This window comes from Nannobrachium achirus (genome assembly GCF_963921795.1).
Source record: "Nannobrachium achirus genome assembly, chromosome: 21".
In the NCBI taxonomy this organism is placed as follows: Eukaryota; Metazoa; Chordata; class Actinopteri; order Myctophiformes; family Myctophidae; genus Nannobrachium; species Nannobrachium achirus.
The window spans coordinates 31,520,692-31,530,667 of record NC_137828.1 but is presented as its reverse complement, the minus strand read 5'-3'; positions in this window follow the sequence as shown (position 1 = coordinate 31,530,667).

The following is a 9,976-nucleotide window of genomic DNA, read 5'->3' as shown; positions in this document are numbered from 1 at the left end:
TGAGTCAGCATAGTCCACCACTATCTATGGACTAATAATTCATGCTACTCATCAGTTGCCTCCTGGTGTCTCTGTGCTCTCAGTGGTGTGTAAAGCAGTGGTTCTCAAACTTTTACATTTCAAGGTCTCCCCTTAACTCTGACAGTGTACAAATGGAACCAAATGGACCTGTTATAGGGTCCATTTGGTTCCATTTCTATACTGTTGTATACTGTCTGTATACTGGATATGGATATATATTTTTAGAAAGAAAAAAAGGCCATATATGGGCATTCCCAGATGATGCCCTGTTAGGGCAACCACACTAATACAATCTGCCCATATATGGAGATCCCTGATGTCATCAACATAAAGCACATATCTGGGAATGCCCATGGACATATTGTGTCAGTCTCATGATAACCAGTGTGGTTGCCGCGACGCGAGTCACACCTGCAAATGAATTCCGTCCTTGTGCCTTTTATGCCCATATATGGAGGTCCGTCCTTGTGCCTTTTATGCCCATATATGGAGATCCCTGATGTCATCAATATTAAGACCACTACTTTTGGTACTTTCAGTATATTTTGATACCAATACTTGTATATTCCGGACTTTTACTTGCAACAGAGTATTTCTACATTGCAGAATCATATTTCTCTTTTGATATGATGAACGACACACATGCTCAGAAAAGCCTTTCCGTAAATCACCTTATCTGCATTATCTCTTGAATCTCTCGTATTTTACATTCTTGTTATGATTTTGCTTTAGCTCTTTTTTATTGTTACCCTTCTTTAGCCGTTATCTTTTTACATTTATTTAAAGGGGGCCCTGTCATCATTCTTGTTTTCCAACTTTGCCCTTATCTCATCTTGTTAATTGCAAGTGACAGTTTTTGGAATTTCATGTGAAATTCAGAATATTTGTCAAGTCTAAAGTAGCCTAGAGCTTGCTGTCAGTGTGCATAACAAGGATGAGCTAGCATCATAGAACTACAGAAGTATAATAGAGATTGTGGCGTGAAGCCAGTGGTGGAAAGTAACTATGTAGATGTACTCAAGGTACTGTACTTTTTGTAAAATCTTGTGGAATTTTTACTTATACTTATATTTATGATTTTCAATACTTTAACTTCTACTCCACTGAATCTCAAAGGCAAATACTGCACGTTTTACTCCTCTACAATAATTACTTGGAAACTATATAGTTACTGGTTACTTTGGAGATTTAATTATTATATTACAAAAGATACCTGTACATTAACAATATAAGTCCTATTTTATACGTGGGCTCTACAAGTCGCTCTACAAGCTCACAGTGCGTTGAATCGTGATCATGATGCATGATGCACTTGTAGATCAGCTTTTTTCAAACAAGTTTGACAATTAAAAAGAAATGTGTACTTTTAGTTTTTGTACTTACTACTTTAAGTATGTTTATGTGAAATTCATAATACAGACCTCTTACTTGTAACAGTACTCCTTCCGCACCACTGCATGAAGCTAAAAGGAGATGCATGCTGAGATCCCAGATCCTTGGTGAAGGTGATGTTTGATACAATCTATCTACCCGTAATTGCTGGACTATAAGCCGCACCTGAATATAAGACGCACCAGCTAAATTTAGAACAAAAAACAAATGTTTACAATATAAGCCGCACTTGACTATTAGCCGCAGATGTCCTTCCTGCTTACCGCTAGAGCACCCCTGGTGGCTGTTAGCTGTAAAAATCTATATATAAATCCTTGTTAAAGACCATTGTAAAACTAAGTAACTGGCCGTTAGCTGTAAAAATCTCAATATAAGCCGCACCGGTGTATAAGCCGCAGGGTTCAAAACATGGGAAAAAAGCTGCGGCTTATAGTCCGGCAATTACGGTATATGTTTGTACTTTATGCTGCAGATTTACAGGAAACAAACAGTAGACCAGTAAAAAGAGTTGGTGGAACAATTGGCTTTAGTGCAAAGGTCTGTGCCTGAGGCTTTCTTTATTGATCTGAGCCTCTGTTGAAAAGAAGAGAGTAAGAGAAAGAGGGAAGGGGGTCTGTTGGGTGGAAACCTTGTACTAAACCGCTCCTTTTCTTGTGCGTGGAAGGAACACATTATTCCCCTCAAGCAGGCGCACCGGCTGACCAGGGTGAGGCAGTATATAGAAACCAGGATTACTGCATGTTTTTTGTGAAGGTACCTACCCTTTGGGGGTGACACAGGAAGAACATGCAAATTCCACACAGAAAGGCCCTTTCGCCAACCCCACCTAGGGTATGGGCACTGATGACGCGGAGGAGAGAACACGACCACAGCGTCCCTGTCGGGAATCGAACCCGGGACCTTCTAACTGTGAGGCGACAGCTCCTTTTCTAATATTATGTTGAAAACATTTTAAAATAGTGAAAATAGTCAACTACAAGCTCACGGCATGTAACGATGCGCTGTGAGCTTGTAGATCGGCTATTTTCTCTACTAAGTACAGTAGGGCATCAATTTATATAAAAATATATAAATAAAACAAAAAATAAATACATTTGGAGATACAAGGTTTCCGCCTGCCAGAGGTGCTCACACTGGCAAGCCAATGTTTGCTTGTGGCGTTCTGTGATGCTGAATCTAAAGGGCATGCTGTGACATGATGTCAGTGATATTTTAGGTCAACTGCGCCCAGCCAGCCACAGTTTAGCTGCCACTCTGTGCTCATAATACTCTCTCCACAGGGCTATAAATAATTGAAGTCCCACTAGTTTGTTTCTGTCTAGGCCGCCGTAGTGTTATGTTCAGATGCTTGACATTGGAACGTTCCCAAGAGGCCGTTGCCGATTGCCTGTGACAGCTTTGCTCTTGTGTTCTGCGAGTTCTGTTGAGTTCTCTTTTTACCATGGCTTATAATGACACTGGTACTCAACATCAGACCTGGAGACCACCAGGGGTCCCCAGGTGGTTACCTGAGACTCTGTGAGTGTGCAAAACCATAAGGGTCCGTTTGGAAACCCCTCAAGAAACCCAGAAGGTCCCTGAAGCCCACTTTGAGAACCACCGGTCCCCTGGTGGGCCCCGGACCAGAAACAGTGGCTTACAAAAAAGAAAAAGAAAAAGAAAGAAACAAAAAAAGATTACATGGACATTTGTTGTACTTTCAGCTTTCAGGAAGAAACCCAAAATACACAGCGAAGACATATTATGCATATCATAACCACACCATATTAAAGTAATGTTAACTCCATATAGACACACACAAAACAGAAAAAGCACAAAACTATCAAAGCACCCCGTCTTTAGATAAACGTTACCTTGAAATGGAATACTCTGCAATTGGGTAAACATGAACAGTTGCATGTAGTACATAACGTCTTACAGTACTGTACTTACAACCAGGACATCCTGGCAAGGGATGATCCCATCTGTGGCGGTTATGGCCCACCTGTGTACTGACAGCCATTGACGATGATGGCAATCACGGTGGCTGGGATAACATTTCCACATGCTTGCACCTGTCACATATGGCAAATCAAGACGGATGTGTTTGACAATTTGCAGCGTCGGTTATGTCGGTCAGTCTTGAAAACTGCTGGCTCGGCTTCCAATGATATTCGCTGTGTGCCATCATCAGTGGTGGAAAAAGTACTCACATTTCTTGCTTAAGTAAAAGTATCAATACTGCAATGTAGAAATACTCTGATACAAGTAAAAGTCCGGGACTTTTTTTTACTTGAGTAAAAGTACAAAAGTATTGGTATTAAAATGTACTTAAAGTACCAAAAGTAGAAAGTACTCATTATGCAGAATGTCCCATTTCATGTTTTCAAATGTATAAAAAACTATTGAAAATATCTACAAGCTCACAATGCATTGTGATCGGCTATTTTCAAATGGCCATAATATATATAGGGCTGAAGTGGTTAATGTATGTTTTGTAATAATGTATGTTTGTTTTGTAATAGATCTGGTCTGGTGTACTTAAGTACAGTACTTGAGTAAATCTTATTTTCCACCACTGACCATCATGCTCCACTGATGGCACCCACTTGATCGTTGTGATCCCATGACCTTTCCAGGGATGTGTGTTGAGCCCATCTATGTACACATTTAGTGGAACCCTCAGGACAAAATATCTAACCTAATAGGCAGATGAGATTAACCAGAATGCACTCTATTCATTTTGTTAACCCCATGGCCTTTCCTCTAGCCTATAGCACAAGGGTCCTCAACAGGGGGTCCTCAGAGTTACTACAGGGAGGGCTCCAAATCTTTGTGTGATAGAAACTTTTTTCTCCTTTTTTATATTAACCACTTGAACCTTGTGTCCTTACTCTGAGAACTTTAGCCAAAAATAGCAGCTCTACAAGCTCACAACGCATCGCAGCGCGAGGCTGCCAAACCACAAATTGACATGAATCCAAAATACACTGATGATTTTGCTGTCAAACGATTAAACTATATGGAATCTAAAAGGTTGTGGGGGTCCCTGCTTCATCTCTCTCTCAACTAAGGGGTCACTGGCCTGAAAACGTTGAAGACCCCTGCTATAGCGCCAACCTTAGCCAAAGTGTCCACTCTTTTGTAATGAATCTGAAAGGCACTTTGGATATTATGGCGCAACCTTATGTTATGCTACTTGGTAACACATTTCACTATGAATGCTTATGGCTGTTCTCACGTGCTAATCCCTCAATGAATATACAATACTTCCCACCCCCACCCATCCCTCCTCCCTCCTGGCCCAATTCTGACACTAATAATAGAGCTTGGGCCTGTAAAACTGCTTGCACACTGCACAATTATGGCTGAATAATATGATCGTTACATGTCACACTGCGTATGACATTGAAAAGGTAATATCGAGATTAGCCACCTTAATGCTGAGCGAGAAGAATTGAATCTATCCATGATCCATGTTGATGAGAATGATGATGACATGACTCTAGACATAATGTGTACCGCTTTGCGTGATTTTAGAGCAAAATCTGTAGGAGCAGTGTCCAAAAATGTGTTTGAAAAAATCGGCCTGATGGTGGCGCTAAATGGGACAGATCCATGTTGATGACATGACTCTAGACATAGGCCTACTGTGTACCGCGTGTTTTGCAAGAATCGGCCTCATGGTGGCACTAGGGCCATGTGAGAAATGAGCGGTGGAGGTTGTGGTTTGGCAGCCAAGGAGTGTGTGTGCAAAGTTTGGCACGGATAGGGGCAACGGTGGCAGAGATATGAGTAGGGGAAAAGTGTGACGTGACCTGACGTGACTGACGGACAGACTGACAGACTGACTGACAGCCGGTGGAGGTTTTGATAGTAACTGCGACCTGAGGGTCGCAACAAAAAAGAGGAAAAGTTCATGGACCCGGCCTTGACTTGGCAGAAGAGGACAACATGGGCTGGTAATTTTCCAAAGGTAGCAGATAATATCTCCAGCCATTTGTCATGAAAACTGTCTGCACATATAGCAGACAGTGATTGATCTCTGTGCTTTGACACATGAAACCTGTATAATTGCCTTTGTAAATTTTCCGTTAAAAGTAGCAGATTTTATTAACATAATGACCTTCCCTTTATTTCTACGTGGCAGCTCTTATATAATCATCACACATTGACAATCAGAGGAGCATCATCGGCTCATAGTCCTTTACTCTGTCACACCGAATGACCCAAGGCTCTTAAAAATATACACTTGCCACATTTATGCTAGCCTCGCGTAGCCAGATTTTACTCATCTGCGAAGAGAAAAGCCTGGTGACAATATAAGGCAGAAAGCGTTCGACTTCCGCCGTGTGTGCTTCCCTGGTTTCCCCCTAACGTAACTTCCGTTAAACGCAGCACTTCCACTAGAAATCTTGGAACCAACTGGAAGGCATATTGTCTACAGGGTGCATTTATGCTATGATGTGGACATTTGTCTGGGGTGGCACTAAGATGTAAGGATGGTAATATAATTTGGTACAACCCACTTTGGTCTGGTAAGGTTGGATGTAAGGCCTCTAGGGCAAGGGTCTTCAACAGTGGGTCCGGGACCCCTAGGGGGTCCTCAGAGTTACTACTGGGGGTCCTTTTTTATAGTGTCTATATTCTGAGAACTTATGCTAAAAATAGCAGATCTACAATCGGCTATTTTCAGCAAAGAGGTTTGGTGTAGAAGGGGAAAAAAGAGCAGACTAAGAACAGAGTGAAAGGTCAAGTTTATTGAGTTTTGACGGTTCAAGTGGTTAAATATCTGAAAACACAAATTGACATGAATCCAAAATACACTGATGATTGTGCTGTCGAACAATGAAACTATGGAATCTATGGGGGTTTCCCTGCTTCATCTCTCTCTCAACTAAGGGGTCGTTGGCCTGAAAACGTTGAAGACCCCTGCTCAAGAGTATTGTTGGGCAACAACACTTCGTCATTTATTCTATGCTGAGGAAATGCACATAATTATACATAAACAGATGTTCTAACACATACTGTATTTGCTTTTGTTTTCAATATGCAAAATTGGCTCCCAAACACTGGGTCAGGACTCGGGACCCATTTGTGTACATTTTCTTTTTAATGATAATTATTTGAAGCACAAATAATGTAATAACTACATAAAATATTATCTAAGAAATTCCATTCATTATAAAACTAATTTTGTTTAAGAAGTAGTTTCAAACATGCACAAGAAGTACAAGCATGTTTGAAATGATGTTGACCCCCGCCTACGCACCCATCGCTAAGCTTTGATCAGGTGTGCATAAGACTCTGTTGCCTGTTTAAGAAGTAGTGAAAATATCTGATCTACAAGCTCGAGTTTGTAGATCTGCTATTTTCACTAGTTTGGGTCCCGGGGAGACAGCAAATTTTTCTTTTGGGTCTTGAGCTAAAAGGTTTGGGAACCACTGCTTGATTCATTTTGTAATCGTATACATTCTGTTGTTGAGTTGGGTTTGGTGGTACCACCACTGTTGCTATGGCAATTGACCCCAGATTGAATATCGCTGACCTCATTGGCCATAGAACGAGAACGCTGACCTTTTAAGAGGGAGAAGCAGTGCATGTCAGCTATTCTCTTCACAGAGCCCAATCTTCATTATTGCCGTGCCAGAGTACCTTGACGGAACACTGTTTTCAAACGGTATAGCCCAAGAATGAGGATGTCTGCATGAAGGTATGCCTTCTATAAACAGCAAACAGGCAGTTAATTAGTGTTATGAAAAGACCTTTTAGAGTGACGAGCATACAGTAGGAGCACAGTCAGCGGTTTTGCGTTCCACACTTATGGCACATAATGCCCAGACTAATTCATAGCCTTAAACCTTGCACACACACACACACACACACACACACACACACACACACACACACACACACACACACACACACACACACACACACACACACACACACACACACACACACAAACACACACACACACACACACACACACACACACACACACACACACACACTTAACAAAGTGCGGTGAATGTGAAAGGTCAGGTATGGTCCACTTCCCTGCATTATGCTCTCATCCTGACCGAATACGTTTCTCCTCGCTTACTCTTAAGTATTATGTCAGAGCCACGTGATATTGATGAATGTTATTTTGCTACACTGAGAATCCGTGAGGTGTAATGTTAAATAATGGCTGCCATCTCTAAGTAATGGATACAGTTAGTGGCGGCAGGGTTCAAGGGCTCTCGTTTTTCTCTCTTACCGTGTGTAATGTGCGTAATAATGAGAGATCTGGATTTGCGGCGATGATGATTGATACGTACGTTAGGCCCCTCCATGCATTCTTAGTCTCCACACCTCACAATCACTCGCCTCGTGCGTGTAGTAAGATTAACGGCGTACCCCTGTGTGGAACTGAAGTGGGGATTTTTATTCACACATCAAGGCAATGGTCAAAATATAACGTGGGTGGGAACACAACTTAAAGAGGATCATGGGGAAAAAGGAGGGATAATTTTTCATGTCTGCATAAATTTACAGACTGCAAATATTACCTGAAGCTTATGTTTCCGTATGGGGGATTTTGCGCAGAGATTAGGGGGATTTACTTTGAATTGCAATATGCCACAGGCTTGACAAAGCACTGGTGTCTCCAATTTGCCTAACAAATTGACCTGTTACCAGTGTGTGACATAGTCATTTCTTACTTCTCTCTCACAGGACCCTGTTCAGTAATTTCTTATCTAGCGACTTACTACATGTTCATATATGGTTGCACATTCACTGCAAGGAAGAGGGATTTGTGTAAGATGACCACAAGAAGGCATTGAAGCACGGTTGATTCTACAGACTCCAATGCACACGGATAGAAAGTAGCTAATAGCTACTTCCCCTGCCATTGCTGATACTTGCACGATGTACAGATGTATGGTTTTTGTAGAACCGCACATCCAACCAATATGCCCATAAATGGGACACGGACTGACAGATAGAGAAATCTCCATACATGGGCACATATGCGATTTGCGTCACACTGACATGCACAGACTGACGGATAAAGGGCTAGGTTGTGCACATGGGCTCGTGCAGCCGTGCACGCATCCGCCTGGGTGACAGCAGACTGCTGGGTGAGCGCTGGCACTTTGGCATGGGATCAACTTTGACCAAAAAAATGCACAGATCTGGTTGGTTGTTTAAGTTGGACAGAATGTGGCCATATTTTCCAAATATGGAGATGATTGACGTCTTACATCATAGATGTTTGATGTCATAGACCACATGAGACTGACACAATATGTCAATATATGGTCATTCCCAGTTATGGGCTTAATATTGATGACATCAGGGATCTCCATATCTGTCCATAAAAGGGACGAGGACGGAATTCAATTGCAAGTGTGACTCACGTTGCGGTTGGTTGTTTAAGTTGGCTAAATTGTGGCCAAAAATGTGGTTATATTTTCCCAAATATGGATGAGCTGGAATGAGATCCCTATATATGGGCATAAAAGGGACAAGGACGGAATTAATTTGCAACATCATTGTGATGTCAGAACAGGTCAGCTATATCCTTCTGCTGAGCTGGGATGATATTGATGACATCAGGGATCTCTATGGGCATAAAAGCAACAAGGACGGAATACATATGCAACATAATTGTGATGTCAGAACAGGTCAGCTATATCCTTCTGCTGAGCTGGGATGAGGTGATGTCAGAACAGGTCAGCTATATCGGGCACGTAGCGGCCCGATCTCTAGATGTGAGGGCCGCAAAGCGGCCCGATTTCTAGTTACTCTAATAGACCCCTAGGTGTGGTAATATGCAAATATGTCTTCCCTGTCTATTTTTGGTTTCTTCCTGAAAGCTGAAAGCCTCTGAGTCAAAAGGACCAATAGAAATACACCGCTTTTGTGACACACTAAAATCATTTTTATCATACGACAATATCTGTGGGCGTGGCTAACTTCAGGTAGTTTGTGCTAAAATGAAAACCACCAGGTATACTTAATGAACAGGTGGGTGTGGCCAAATAAAAACATAATTTTAACACTTTCTGTACCAAGCCCCCAGAACCTTGGGGGAAGCCTGAAGGCCATGGACATGGTGGCCGTTTGAGGTACTGCAGTTGGGACTTCTAACACGAACGTGCATTCTAGGCTTCTTTGTATTGACTGCGCGTTCATAGCAGAAGTGCTCGTTCATGAATTAAGAGCCCCATGAACAAACTCTATGACGCAAAGCGCGTCACAGAAGCCCCACTACGTCACGTTTTCGAGGCGTTTCCAAACGCGGAAGTACGCTTCATGCGTTGGGTGAGCAACTCAATGCAAGTGGACGGGCGGGAAAAACATCTTCCTGCTAGTATAATCATGGTGGGGGGGGGGGGGGGGGGGGGTATAAGCTATAAGGAAACACATACATGTGGTCTTATGTATGCAATTGTCCTATGTAGCCTATCTGAACTGCTGTTCGGTAGCGCTGCTCACCACAGAGTACAAGACTGTGGTTGTACCGGCCAGCTCCCAGCTGTGAATGTGGGTCTGTGGGATTGTAAAGCAAGGTGTTGCTGAAAAAGAGCATCCG